The sequence below is a fragment of the Macaca nemestrina genome, chromosome 15 (genome assembly GCF_043159975.1).
Source record: "Macaca nemestrina isolate mMacNem1 chromosome 15, mMacNem.hap1, whole genome shotgun sequence".
Lineage (NCBI taxonomy): Eukaryota > Metazoa > Chordata > Mammalia > Primates > Cercopithecidae > Macaca > Macaca nemestrina.
This window is the reverse complement of record NC_092139.1, coordinates 117,049,825-117,064,033: the sequence shown is the minus strand read 5'-3', so window position 1 is coordinate 117,064,033 and position 14,209 is coordinate 117,049,825.

The window sequence follows — 14,209 nt, the reverse complement described above, 5'->3', positions numbered from 1 at the left end:
CTGGTGGAAAGCTGGCACCAATAGGCTTGTCGGACACAGAGTTCCCACCAACCTTCAATTTGTCAAACAGGCAACATCTGCAAAGCACAGTAGAGAGGAACTCAATAGAACACGGCATGGCTCAGGGGCCCTCGGTGTGCTCTGCCATGCTCAGGCTGGGCAGACAGGGGAGGACTCTGCGTGGTGGGCATTGGCACTGGGAGACGCGCAGAGGGGACAGGACATGACCTCACCCTGGCTGGAGCGTTGGACAAGCCACAGGCAGGCCTCCCAGTGAAGATAAGAGACAGAAGCAAAGACTGGGAGGACGAACCAGTCAGGACATGATGTGGGATTGGGAAGAGCCGTCCAATAAGTTATGTACCAAGAAGATAAGAACAGGACTCTATCTTAATGCTAGAAGAAGAATATGAAGAAGAGAAGAAGAAGAAGAAAAAGAAGGTTGCCAGGTGCGGTGGCTCATGCCTGTAATCCCAGCACTTTGGGAGGCTGAGGCAGGTGGATCACCTGAGGCCAGGAGTTTGAGACCAGCCTGGCCGTCATGGCGAAACCCCATCTCTACTGAAAATACAACAATTAGCCTGGCGTGGTGGTGGGTGCCTGTAATCCCAGCTACTTGTGAGGCTGAGGCAGGAGAATCGCTTGAACCCCGGAGGCAGAGGTTGCAGTGAGCCGAGATCGTGCCACTGAACTTTTTAGCTTGAGCAACAGAGCGAGGCTTAGTCAAAAAAAAAAAAGAAGGAGAAAAAGTAGTTCTGATAAGCCATGGAGAGCCACTAAAAGTGTCTGGAGAGGGATTTCCGCTTTCATAAAAAATGGAGTAAAAGAGGCCAGATATACTCTCCACAGCAAACAACCCCAAGTGGGTAAAATACATAAAACCCAACACAAAATGGGCAAACTACATGAAACAATGGGTTATTCTGACACTTTTTTAACATAACAAAAGACAGCGATTCCTGAGCAGGGCAAAGCAGGGTAGGTGGAGCCAGAGATTGCTCTGATTATTGCCTAGAGGCAGTCCCCAGACAGGGCCAGTGGACATCCAGGGTGGAGGAGACATTACTGAGAGTTTAGGGAGATCAAAGCAGACAGGGTTCAAAGCATAGGGTGCGATGGAGGGGAGACCTTCCGAGAGAAAGAACGACAGGTCTGCAGAGGGTCTCCCTCAAATATTCCTGAGTATTTATCAGCACAGGCATGTCAGGAAGTGCCTGAGGCCAGGAAGAAAACCGCTGGGCAGGACACGTCTACACTCACACCGAGCTGCAAATGATGCTCCTCCCAGGCAGACCAACCAACCAACAAAACCAAGGCTTGTGGGCATCCAACAGGGTGCACAGAAGGGCCCGCCCTTGCCGTGGAAACAGACTGAGCATTGCTTTAGTTCTGCTGAGCAAATCCTAAAAGCAAGCTCCAAGAAGATGAACTTGTTTCTGTGTCACTTAACTACATCCCAAAACAAAGCTCATACACACACACACACACACACACACACACATATTTTATACAGAGTCTCACTCTGTTGCCCAGGCTGGAGTGCAATAGCGCAATCTTGGCTCACTGCAACCTCCACCTCCTGGCCTGGGTTCAAGTGATTCTCGTGCCTCAGCCTCCTGAATAGCTGGGATTACAGGCACCCGCCACCACACCTGGCTAATTTTTTTTTGTATTTTTAGTAGAGGTGGGGTTTCACTATGGTGGCCAGATTGGTCTTGAACTCCTGACCTCAGGTGATCCATCCACCTCATCCTCCCAAACTGCTGGGATTACAGGCATGAGCCACTGTGCTCGGCCCAAAGCTCAATATATTTAGGAGCATGAAAATATCCATCACCCAACAAGGTACAATTTACAATATCTGGCATCCAATAAGAAATTACCAGGCAGGCAGGAAAACAGGATCCAAAATGACAGGAAAAATCAGTCAACTGAAATTATCCTGAAAAGGCACAATTTTGGACTCCTAGTAAAGGACATTAAAAGGCCATTTTGTAATGAGAAAAGGGTTATTGTATCAAGAGGACATAATACGTTTAAACATTTATGCACATAACAACAGAACTGAGCTTCAAAATTCATGAAGCAAAGACTGATAGAACTGCTGGGAGGAACAGAAAAATCCGCAGTTGTAATTAGAGATTTAAATATGCCTGTTTCAATAATTTATAGAAAAAGTCGACAGAAAATCAGTAAAGATACAGAAAATTTAAGCAACACTATCAACCAACTTGACCTAATGGACATTTATGGAAAGTTCCACCAAATAACAGCAGAATACACATTACTTTTAAGTCCACATGGAATATTAACCAAGGAAGACCATATTGTGGATTATAAAACAAGTCTCAATAAGTTCAAAAGGATTTCAAGTTTCATTAAGTATGTGTTCTTACCACAATGGAGGTAAATTAGAAATTAGTAACAGAATGATCTTCAGAAAATCTCCCAACATTTGGAAACTAAATAACATTTCTAAATGACCCATGGATCAAAGAATAAATCAAAAGATATTTTAAGAAGTATTTTGAACTGAATATGAAATACAGAAAAAGAACTGAACTGAAATACAAACATTAAAAAATATCAACGTGTATGAGATGTCATTGAAAGGGCAATTAGGGGAGAATTTATATCTCTAAAGGCCAATGTTAGAAAAAAACCTCAAATCAATGATCTCCATTTCCACCTTCCAAAATCAGAAAAAGTAAGCAGCGGGGGGGGGGGGGGGGGAAAACAATAAAGATCACAGTGGAAATCACTGAAATAGATGAAAACAGAAAAACAGCTGAGAAAATAACTGAAACAAAAAAGTTTATTCTTTGTGAAGGCAAATGCAATTGATAAACCTCTAGCCATACAGCTCAGGAAAAAAAAGAGAAAAGATATAAATTACTACTATGAAAGATGGATATGAAAGGGATAATGAGGCAATATCATGAACAACTTTCTGGCAATAAATTCAACAACTCGGAGGAAATTGAAAAATTCTTCACAAACACAATACACCAAAAACTCACTCGAGAAGACATAGGTAATATGAATATCCCTATAGCTATTAAAGAAATTTCAGATAAGAAAAAAAAAGAAAACCAAACTTTGAACTTTCCTACAAAGAAAACTCAAGGCCCGAATGGCTTAGCTGGTGAATTCCCCAATCCTTCCAAACATTTAAGAAAGAAGCAGTACCCAGGCTACACATAGTCTCCTAGAAAATCATGAGGAATAAGTACCTCCCAATTCATTTCAGGAGAATTAAAAGGAATAAGTACCTCCCGATTCATTTCAGGAGAATGAAAAGGAATAAGTACCTCCCAATTCATTTCATGAGATCAGTATTGCCCTGATTAAAAAAAGGAAAAAGCATTACAGTAAATAAAAATTACAGACCAACGTCCCCCATGAACCTAGAGAAAAGAATTCTAAGCACAAATGTGGAATTTTAATTCCAACAATATATAAAAGATACTATATCATGAATAGTGGAATTTAGACCAGGAATGCAAATCTTTTTAACATCTAAAAATCAATCAGTATAATTCACCACATTACCAAACCAAAAAATTAAAACCATAGGATCATCTCAATAGATGCACAGAGATATTTGACGAAATCCAAGACTGTTTTCTGATACGAAGCCTCAGCGAGGCAGCTGCAGAGAGGAACATACTCAACCCAATGGGCCTGCCTTGGAATGCTGACAGCTAACGCCAAAGCAGAAGGGGAAGGAGTGAGTCCCTTTCCTGCAAGATGGGGAGAAACAGAGGGTTTCTGTTCTCACCACTTTGACTGAACTTTGTATTCAAGATTTCAGCCAGTGTAATAAGAAAAGAAAAAGAAATGAAAGGCATGTGATTTGTTAAAAGCAAGCAAACTGTCTTCATTCACAGAAAACATGATCATCTAAGTAGAAAATCTGACAGAATCTACAAAAAGCCTTCTAGAATGAATCAGTAAAGTGATAAGTGAGTTTTAAAAGGTTGCAGGATCTAAGACTGATAAATGTACATCGACTGGAAAACTGGCGATTACTTACAAGTTAAATGCATGCCTACTCTAGGGTCCAGATACTCGGCTCCTGGGGAATTATTTAAAAGAAATGACATCAGCCAGAAATGGTGGCTTACACCTGGAGTTCCAGCACTTTGGGAGGTCGAGGTGGGTGGATCACTTGAGGTCATGAGTTTGAGACCAGCCTGACCAACATGGTGAAACCCTGTCTCTACTAAAAATACAAAAATTAGCCAGGCATGGTGGTGGGCACCTGTAATCCCAGCTACTAGGCAGGCTGAGGCAGGAGAATCACTTGAATCCAAGAGGCGGAGGTTGCAGCGAGCCAAGATCATGCCAATGCACTCCAGCCTGGACAGCACAGTAAGACTCTATTTCAAAAAACAAACAAACAAACAAACAAAAAAAACCTGACATCATAGCTCCACAAAAAGAGTTGAATATGAATAGACATAATAGTTTTATTTGTCATAGCTCAAACTGCAAACAACTTAAAGGCCATCAACAGATGAATGGCTGAATAAACTTTAGACAATCTGCAGAGTGGATTACTATTCAGCAGGAGAATGAATGGAGCATTGATCATTTTTTGATAATTGATCATTACATCGATCACGTAACAACATGGGTGAATCCCAAGATAACAAAGCCGTGTGGAAGTATCCCCACAAAACAGATGCTATGTTGTACGATTCCATTTCTATAAGATTCTGGTAAACGGGCACTAACGTGCAGTGATGGAGAGCAGGTGGGATGTGGCAGGAGCAGGTGAGACGTGGCAGGAGCAGGTGGGACGTGGCAGGAGCAGGTGGGACGTGGCAGGAGCAGGTGGGACGTGGCAGGAGCAGGTGGGACGTGGCAGGAGCAGGCGGTCCGGGAGGAAGGAACACAGGAGCTTTTGGGAGCAATGGGTAGATTCATTCTCTGGATTATGGAGATGCTGTCTCAGGTCCGCGTATACGTCAGTGCTTAGGAAAGTGTATCCTTTAAATATACGTTATTGCATGTCTGCCTCACCTAAGTAAAGCTGGTTTAAAAATGCAAAAAAAAAACATGGGGTACTGCTTGAATGAAAAGCCTATTTCATCTTAGAATTCTACTGTTAAAATTTGGTTCTGGCCACTATTAAGGTGAAAAAAAAATCCAGCTTTAAATTGTTAAATTCTGTTATTTGTATGTAAATAATTCATTCTTTTTGGAGAATAAATTATCTGGATAATTATACACTGCCAACACTCATTCCCTATGACCAAGGCAATGGCATACCTTCTCATCCAAACTAGGCCACTTCTTCTTCTTCTTGTTTTTTTTTTTTTTTTTCTCTCTCTCTCTCCCAGGCTTGAGTGCAGTAGTGGTGTGATCTTAGCTCACTGCAACCTCCGCCTCCTGGGTTCAAGCGATTCTCCTGCCTCAGCCTCCTGAACAGCTGGGATTACAGGTGTCTGCTACCATGTCCGGCTAATTTTTTGTATTTTTAGTACAGACGGGGTTTCACCATGTTGGCCAGGCTAGTCTCGAACTCCTGACCTCAGATGATCTGCCCACTTTGGCCTCCCAAAGTGCTGGGATTACAGGCGTGAGTCACCGCGCCCAGCTAAACTAGGCCACTTCTGAGAACAAGGCAATAGGTGTCCACTGAGGCTGCCCTGGCAAACTGACCGAAGGTCATCTCATCCGGCCGAGGCCCCTGCTCCCATCGGTCCCCACAGGACATTCGGGACTCACCATGGGCCACACCTCACTCCTGCATCCTGGACCCCACACCTTCATGGAACCTGCTCTCCCATCCCCACTCTCTGGGCCTTCTAGATTGGTGGTGGGCACTGGGCACCCTGCCCCCTTCCCCCACCATGATTCCAGGGGGCAGTGCGTGTCCCCCAGGGCCTTTTCGAGTTCCGGCCATTCCTGATCCTCAGCAAATCTTTGGCAGAAGAGTAAATGAATCATCGCAGACCTTGTTGGATATAAAGTTGGTGTGGTGAGTGTCAAGTCTCACGTTTCAGCGAATTTTCCTGGCGTGGGCATTTGTGGCACAGAAGCCCGGTGGTCACCTGAACACCCCCAGAGGCTGCCGCACACGTTCCTGTGGTGGGGGCTGTGGGGGTCTGCACAGGAGGGTCCTGGGAAAGTGCTGGCCTTGTCTGCTCAGCTCTGACTGTAGACACAGCAGCTTCTCCTCCACCTGTGACTCACTGCTTTCTTCCAGCAGCTTCTCCTCCACCTGTGACTCACTGCTTTCTTCCAGCAGCTTCTCCTCCACCTGTGACTCACTGCTTTCTTCCAGCAGCTTCTCCTCCACATGCGACTCACTGCTTTCTTCCCCACATCTCACTCTCAGACTGAATTAACACATTGAAGGGTTCCTGTCTCAGCTTTTCCCCAAAGCGTGCCTTTCAAAGAATGTTCCCTGAGTTGTGAACGGCAGCAGAGCCCTTTTTAAGTAGAAGGTTATTTTACTTCGGTACCTACTGGTGATTCCCAGCTTAAAATTAAACAGCTGGGGAATCCTCCATGAACCTGTAGCGTTTCTATGGCAACTTTGCCCTAGAAAAGCAGGCCGGGGACCTGCCATTCTGGAGCCCCACCTCGTTCCGGATCTCAGGGGTCCTGAGCCGGCTCTGCTGGTGAGGTGGCAGGTGGCAGGGGGCAGGGGGCAGGGGCACAGCGTCTAGGCTTGGGGTTTCCTCGGCCCGGGAGGAGGCTTTTCTGTGACGTGAGCACAGCCTAGCAGCTCTCTGAACAACCCCCCTCCCCAGCCAAAGCCCCCTTTCCTGAGTGAGGGAGGAAGTCCCTTTTGATAAACCAGCTCTGGTCAGCACTTGTCTGCATGCAGAGTTGGTCTGGAGAGGTTTACGCAACCATCGTGAACAATTGCACGACGGCCCCTCCCGAGACGCCTCTCGTGCGTCTGGCACCGACGTGTGCGGTCACAACACCTGGCCTCAGTGACTGAGCCGCGGGAGGCTCCGGGGCGGGCGCTCGCCTCCAGGCGGGGGTCCCTCCTGCCCAGGTCCCCATCCACGCTCTCAAAAACCACTTCACTTTCCTCCAGGATAATTAGAGGAAAAACTACATCGTGTCACTTGAAAGGATTCAAATTCCACCGATTATTTCAGAAGTTAAATAAAAAAATCCTCAGGGGATGGGAGAGGCTGAGGAACCATTAACTAAACAGTGGGACTCAAATCCAGTTACATATTTGACAGGCTGTAAAAGGCTTTGGAAGCTGCGTGAACATTTTGACAAGTCTGAGATGAATAGGAAAACGGCCCCGGAAGATACTTGAGCAAGTGCGGTCCCCTTAGGAGGCTGCTAGGGAGGGAGAAAGGGAAAGTGGGAGATTCTCAACCTGACGCAGGCCAGGCGTTGGGACTTCATTTCATCTCCACGGCTGCTTCTGTCTCCAGCGGGCCAGCCCCAGAGAGAGCTCCACACCTGCTAAGCCGCGGGGGACTCCCTGTCAACCTGTGGTAAAACTGTTAATGGCCTGACTTCAACATGCCCGAAAGTGCACAGAGAAACCCAGGCAGGAGGCACTGAGTCGTGGCTGATATTCTGGGACTGCGGGGCCCGGGGTTGGGTGGTGGGGCCGTGTCCAGGGCGGCACAGCTTCCCGCACAGTCTCCTCTGAGCACCAAGACCTGCTTCTAACGCTGGACCCAAGCGATGAATTATTGCTGCAAAGTGGCAGGTCCGGAGCCCACCCATTGTTTCCGGCACTCTGCTGAATCATTTCAAAACTTGAAATTCTTGAATATGTTCTTCGTCCAATTTGAGTTTTCTCTCTTCTGGTTTTCAATCAGCGGTGTTTGCGAGAGGTGGGTTCTTGCTATCCAAATGCACTAAACTGAATGCTTGTCTCATCCCCTCCCCACGTCCCACCAAATTCATGTTGAATCCTCACCCCCAAGGTGACGGTGTTAGGAGGTGGGCGTTTGGGAGGTGATGAGGTCATGGGTCCTCCTAGGAGATCACTGCCCTTACAAAAGGACCCCACAGACCCCTCACTTCCGTTGTGTGGGGACAACAGAAGGGACATGTCATCTGTGAACAAGGACGTAGGGCCTTTCCAGACACCGAGTCTGTTGGTGATTTGATCCTGGTCTTCCAGCCTTCAGGACTGTGAGTAGTAAATGTCTGTGGTTTATAATCCCCCAGCCTATGGTACTTTGTTCCAGTAGCTTGGTTAGACGAAGACACAAAATAATTCCTTATTGAAATCCCGCCTCCTCCCTTGCCCCCGGCTCTGAGGTTGCTCAGGAAGTCAAAGCTCCTCGTACCATGAGCGTCTCACTGATGGACCATCAGTTCCTTCCTAACGTAGGCTCCTGTCCAGTGCTGTTCCCTCCTTGGTGGGAATGCCTGGATCCCACCTGCTGTGGCCACTTCTCTGTCCCTCGACCTCTGGAATTACGGCGAGTTGTGAACATCTGACTTGAAAACGAGGCAGATTTTGGCATCCGTGAAATTTCAGATTGTGGAAAGAGGATCCCATGAAGTTGAAGAAGTGATATGAGGCCCTGTTATAGGTTCAGGAGGCCTCCAGGGACAGGAGAGTCTCGCATGGCGGTGCTGGGGCTGGGCAGAGCAACCCCAGCTTCACAGGATGGACTCTGGCCCTGGAAGACACGTTTGCAGAGAAGACTTTGTGACAGCATCAAAAACACTGCAGGGGACAGCCAGGGAATCTTACGATCTTTCATACAAATGGTTAAGAACAGGGCTTACATTTGATTTTTTCTTTGTCTAGTCTAATAACGACACAAGCTTATCACTATCATCATAACCCACATTTTGTGAAACATAAAATAAAATGAGCTGATTCTCATAATTTTTAGTTCTATTCATAAAGATAAGATACAGATCAAGGGTCAGCCAGCTACAGCCAGGGCACCAGACTCCACCCACCGCCCGCTTGTGAAAATGAATGTTTGCTGGAACACAGCCATGCTCTATTGTGTCTGTGCCATCTGTGGCTGTCTCTGTGATTTGAGAGCTCCATGCACCCCATCTTCAGTGCTCCTGCCCCCATGTGCTGTCTCCTTGCCTGTGGGACCTGGGACTTCCCTCTCAGCCACAGAATGTGGAGCAGGTGAGGACATCCACTCTTGTGCCTTTTCCATTGGATAGGACATCTCCTCTGCAGTTGCCCTTGCTGGAGTGGAAGACAGTGGCTGCCATGCATAGGCTGCATGGCTGGGAAATGCAGATGGCCTCCAGGAGCTGTGTGTGACTTGTAGCAGCAAGACAGCAGGACCAGGGCCCTCAGTCCTGTGGCCACAGAGAAATGAATTATTTCAGCATGGGAGGGAACTGGGAGGCAGGTCCTTCCTCAGTCAAGTGTCCAGATGAGAACGCAGCCCCAGGAAGCACCTTGATTGCAGTGGAGCCATGCCTGGATCCAACCCACAGAAGCTGTGAGGCCATGAGTGTGTGTAGTAAACCACTGACTTCGTGGCAGTTTGTTACACAGTAGGAAACGCGTGCACTCTGCCACAGGAGAGTGGAGTCATTTTGGTAGGAACCATATGGCCTAAAAACAAAAAGTATGAAATATTCATTATCCAAACCTGGACAGAGAAGTTGGAAAGGATTGCACATTTGTTGGAGACTTGCTGACTCAGCAACCAGGCTCTGTAGATGTGAGGTCCTGATGTTTGACCTGGGTTTGGTTTTGGGGTGAGGTTCAGGCTTCTCTAAACACAGGAGACCAGCAGTCCATGCATTCTACTCTGTAGCAATAACTGGCTGCTTTCAGGGCATTTCACCAGCACGTTACAGCAAACGTGTTGATTTTAGCTGCCACACTTCTTCCAGGCTAATTTGCTCTCTGATTACATTGGTGTTTCAATATATTAGTGGTCAAATCAGCCGACTCCTGGAATGAAGACTTATTCACCCCACCCGCCTCCAGTCACTGCTGTTTCTTCAGGAAGGTGAGCCGGGTAATTAGGACCAACCCAGTGAGGCCCACGTGCTGACAGCCGTTAGGTGACCAGTGGACAGTGAAGGGTAACCTCAAAGTTGGTGACTCTGATTAGAACAGATAACTCGTTCCCACGATGGGTGGAAATAGCTTTGTTTGTCTCTGGCTGCTTGGCAGCAGTGATGCTTCTCAGGACACTGAGATCTTCCTGGAATGACCCAGCTGTGACCCCAGAAGATCTCCAATGCGTGAGGTCGTATGTCCATGGTCTCCGTAAAGCCTGACGTAAAGGCTGTTCTGAATACACAGTGACGCGTCTGACACACAGACTGTGTAAATGAGGCCAGGGCTCCTCATTCTCTTCCCTTTAGACATTGTTTTTTCTCCCAAATAGCCTTCCTTGGTTGAAGTCAAGTATGTAAATCTGTCTTTCTTTATTTGAGTCAAGAGCTCATGACCAGGGCAGGCTGTTCATGGCTCAGGTTTGCTGTCCCCAGGAGTCCCCAGGGTTTGTCTATGACCATGAGAGCCTGAGCCAGGTTGCACGCTGCCCTTCCCCCAGGGTGCCTCCAGGCCTTGGGATGGCCTTGGTCTTGCAGCAGGAGATATACCTGACTAGTCAGTCCAAGTGTTCCCGGTGGTCCATGCCTTCCCCTCTCACCTGGCTTCTCTCCTCCACACAGGCACCTGGATGCTGGCTCACACCTGAGCCTGAGCAAGCCCTAAAGTGCAGAGCGTCCAACGTCTGCTTCTCCCAGCGTCTCAGTCAGCTGGGGCTGCTGGAACAAAGTCCTGTGGACTGAGTAACTGAGTAACTTACAAATGACAGGAGTTTATGTCTCACAGTTCTAAGGGACGGAAGTCCAAGATCAAGGTGTCGGCAGCCACAGTGCTGGTGAGGACCTGCTTCCTGGTTTATAGACAGTGCCTTCTTGCTGTGTCCTCAGGTGGCAGAAGCTCTCCGAGGCTTCTTTTATGGCAGCACTAACTCCATTAATGAAACTTCTGCTCCATGGCTTCATCACCTCCCAAAGACCCACCTTGTAAAACCATCATCTGGGGGCTGGGGTTTCAACACAGACATTCTACAGGGACACAAACATTCAGTCCACTGCAGCCAAGGAGAACCAGCGGAGAATCAGACAGCCGCAGAGAGACACACTTGCCGTCCAGCTACACCGGTCTTGCTGTTTGCCCATGAACCTTGCTCGCCCAATCTGCCCTAAGGCTGTCTGCTAAGCCCTGCTCATCCCTGCCTGTAGGGGAACAGGCCTTTTCTGTATGATTTTGAGATGCTTGCAGATTCTGAGTGGTCAGGCTTTCGGCATAAAGTTTCTCCTTTTCCATTTGGATTTGTTTAATTTGACATCATCTGGGAGGGGAAGGTGGTGTCGAACAGGCAACTGAGGCCCTCACAGAGAAGCTGGAGCCCCAGCCCTCCTGGAGGACTGCGTTTCTGTCTCTCTTCCTAGTGTAAAAGGGGCACTTCCCAGGGCCTGGGTCCTCCTGCTTGTTGTTGTCTCTGCCCTGGATCCACTGGCTGGACTTGGGTCCTGCAGCCACAGTCACCTGCTCAGGGGTTCAGGCATGAGGTCGGCTGGAGTTTGAGGGAGGGAAAGGCGTATTTGTGGTGGCTTTTAGCCATCTCTACCTTGCTCCTGCTTGGTTTATGTCATGTAAAAGTGGAGAGGCTGGTCCCTCTAAAACAGATGTGTTTAATGACACATTCACCTCCGATTCCCATGAGTCCAACCCAGTCTTTGTTCCTGCGTTGATGCATAAGACTCATCTAAGTGCTTTCGAGAAACTCAAGTGTGTGTTTTCCGCTTTGCTTGAGTTTGCATATTTGAAGTGTTATAGCTGGTTAAGCTGAAGCAGTGCTTTTCATCCTTCTTAGAGGAGGACAGACCACTCTTTCTTGCATGCAGAGGGCTGCCCCGTGCACGTGGGGATACTGAGAGGCATTGAGACCTCCCTGAGATCCAGCAGCAACTCCCCCTCAGTTATGATGACCAGAAATGCCTCCAGACATTGCCAAGTGTCTCCTCGAGGCAAATTAGCCCCAGCTGAGAACCACTTATCTAACATGTACTTACATGTGTAAGTTTCAGTTAAAAAAAAAACAAAAAACAAAAAAACAAATTTGAAGCCACTAACCAGAAAGTGAAGACAAAGTTGAACACAAAAAACAAGCAGCCTGGACTTTGTGATGGAGGAAAAATCCATTGCCACACTTTGTAATGGCCCTTGTTACCTGCATGTGCCTGTGTGCCCACCTCTCCCTCCAGCCTCCCCTGGGGCGTGAGCTTTGAGCTGACCCTCGCCTGGGTGCTTTTCTCTCGGCATCAGGAATGCTCTGGGCATCCTGCCCAGTGGTCACAGGCTTGAACAGACTTCTGGACATTTGGCCAGGACTTCAATTTTCAGATTTAATTTCAAACGAAATCACTCCCATTGCCATTGTATTCCAATGTGGTAGAACACCCTGAAGAAAGGATGTCTGCACACACTCTGATTTTGTACCTGGGGAAACAGGCTCAGGCCAAGTCCACGCCTTCCTCATGGTCACTGCGTTGGTAGGTGAGGGAACCTGATGTTCGCACTTTCTTTTCTTTTATTTCTGTCATGACGCAGTCACATCCTTTGTCTCCTTTTGCATGTGGGGTTCTCTTATTTTAATTTGCAAATTTCTCAAACTCATGCACTTGCTTAGCCTGTAGTGGGGTTGGTGGAAGAGAAACCTCTTTTGAACCCAAACCCAAAGATCATGTGAGAGTCAGACTTCACAGGGATTTATCACGATTGCACCAGTCATCTTGGACTGTATAACAAATGCCACAGACTGGGCAGCTTAAACAACAGAAATTTATTTTCTTGCAAGTCTGGAGCCTGGAAATCTAAGATTGAAGTGCCCTCAAGTTTGGTGCCTGGTGAGGGTTCCCTTCTTGTCTTGCAGGCAGCAATTTTTCATCGTGTCCTCACATGGCAGAGAGAGTGAGAGGGACAGAGAGAGAGAGAGGGGGACACACAGAGAGACAGAGAGGTGGGGAGAGAAGGGGAGAGAGAGAGAGAGAGAGAAGAGAGCCCTGGTACTCATCTTCCAGGGACACCAGCCCTGTTGCATCAGAGCCCCACCCTCAAGACCTCAGTTGGTCTGAGCCACCTCCTTGCAGGCCCGCCTCCCACACATCACACAGGGTGAGAGCTTCACCATAGGAATTTGGAGAAACGCAGTTCGGTTCTTGTTTCTCTGTGCCTGCATGCGAGTGTCTAGGCCGCATCCTCACTTTTCCAGCTGTCTTCAGGAGGAAGTCACACTTCATGGCCCAAGTCGGACGTGTAGATCAATCTTTCTGGAGGGGTGCTGAGCCCTCAGCCCCACAGCGGTGCCACCCGGCTGTCTCACTTAGGGCTATGTGTGATTGATTTAGCAATTGATTTTTCTCTTCGAACAAAATTCTCATCCCATAGCCTTAATAGGACTGATTGTTCATCAATATTAAAGCAGCAAATTCATTATAGTCTAATAATCTGACATCAAATATTAAATCTCATTGTGTGAGGGGCTGGGATTTAAGGCCTGATCAAGGTCTCAGGTGAGCAGCTCAGCTCCCACAGAGGGGCATAACAGGCCCTGTGGCTGCATCCTCACCTTCCAGGCGACGTGGCTGCAGCACCCACTGCAAGGCTAGGAAACCTTTGTGACCTGTGGGCACTGGGAGGTGAGGAGAGAAGAGCCTGGGAGTCGCATTCTCTGCGTTGCCTGAGCACAGGGGATCTTCCAGGCTCTCCCTCTGAGGCCCAGCATCCGGCCATCAGCAGAAACACTGTCCAGCATCAGACGCTGTCTGGGCTCAGGTCTGATCCCCTCAGAGCCTCACTGCTGGGCACCAGTGGCTGCCCGAGGGCCTTGCTGACCCAACAAGTCTTCTAGAAGTTTCAGGAGCACATGGATTATTTCTGAATTCTGTGCCTTTCTGCCCAGGAGGACCACCTGCTTCCCACCTGTCTTCACACATGGGTGCTTCTTCCCCAACTGTGAAGCCCCCCAGCAGAGTGGCTCACCCTTCTGGGCTCACACCGCCAGCATGGCAGGCCCCCTGCACCCAGGTCTGTGTCTCCTGGTGGTTCTGGTGTTAAAAAAAATGTTTCAATAGAATCTGCTGAAGCATAATGAGGAAGATTTTATTTAGGGCCGTTACGATAGGCGTGGGGGAAGATTGGACTCAACACCAAATATAGCATGGGAAGTTGGAGTTCACAGCCCAGGGG